Here is a 1,335-nt window from a genome sequence, read left to right on the forward strand (position 1 = left end):
TGATCAAGATGGCCAAACGATTCTCTGCTCAGAGGGCCTTGCAAACGATTCTGGAAGAGAGAGAACCATTTGATGATGATGTAGATGGAAGAGGAAGAGGCTTCAGAATGTGAGGATCACATTTCTGAGAATTCTGAGTCTGACAATGACTTTGAAGAAGAGGATGAGATTGAGCATCAGCTAGTTACAAAAAAAAGACGAGGCACAGGACCAGCCGGTCAGCGGGCAAAAAAACGAGCGGCAATTTAATTCATTAATGTGATCCAACAAATGTAAAAGGGCAAATATTAACCATCTCTGCTGTTTATATTGCTTGTAATTGAGATGAAGTAAACATCTGTTGAGCATTTTAACATAAAATAGTTTGATTGTGTTGAATTGAAGCCCAAAAAGGCACACATTAAAACTGAATAAGTTGTGGTAACTTAGAAAAAGTATGCAAACTCGTTGCCTCACAATAAGTAAGTTAAGTTAACTTACTTATTGTGAGTAAGAACAACTTGTGTATTCTAGGTGTGCTTCAATTGATTTTGAGAAGTACAGTTGATAAAAACCTTTTAAGTTATGTAAACTTATGTAAACTAAGTTGTGTAAACTTATGTAAACTAAATTGTGTAAACTTATGTAAACTAAATTGTGTAAACTTATGTAAACTAAGTTATGTAAACTTATATAAACTAAGTTGTGTAAACTTATGTACACTAAATTGTGTAAACTTATGTAAACTAAGTTATGTAAACTTAAAAGGCATGCTTTGTATTAACCTATTTTTTTGTATTTGTGTGAACTCAATGAACAAATTAAACTTAAATATACAAATCACCAGAACTTAACCCTTTTAAATTTGACTAACTCGTAATTTCTAAGGTTTACTATTAAATTAAACAAACTAATTCCTGCTAACTAAGATAATTGTACTACAACAAATCTCTAAACACATTGTGTAAACTCCCAACAATCTCCAAAAAGAATGCATTAAAAACACAAATTGATTCAGTTGCAATATAACATTTATTTTCAAGTGCCAACAAACAGTGCTTTTTAAGTACTAAAAACCCTTATCTTAATAAAAACAGCAGTGCACAACACACCAATTGTAAACATTTAAAATCTATAATGACCACTATGAAAAAGAGTACTTTAAAAAAACAAACATTGTACTTTGCTCTCAACAATTAACAGAGTTATAACAGTGTCCCCATAGTAACAAACTTTTGTCATAATATTTAACAGTGCAACTTTTTAAAGTGCCAAGTTCTATCTGATAGCTGATGACTATCTTGACTAAGGTTTAATCCAATAGAGCGTTTCGTAGCGTTAATAGCTTAGGTGAGA

General features: G+C 31.5%; 1 protein-coding gene across 1 annotated transcript in view; it reads right to left on the minus strand.

The window, feature by feature from the left end:
- Positions 1-1,335, minus strand: part of LOC104967594 (uncharacterized) — a 4,130-nt gene that overhangs the window by 492 nt on the left and 2,303 nt on the right. The window lies entirely within an intron of this gene.

This window comes from Notothenia coriiceps, unplaced genomic scaffold, assembly GCF_000735185.1.
Source record: "Notothenia coriiceps isolate Sejong01 unplaced genomic scaffold, NC01 NC01_scaffold00037479, whole genome shotgun sequence".
In the NCBI taxonomy this organism is placed as follows: Eukaryota; Metazoa; Chordata; class Actinopteri; order Perciformes; family Nototheniidae; genus Notothenia; species Notothenia coriiceps.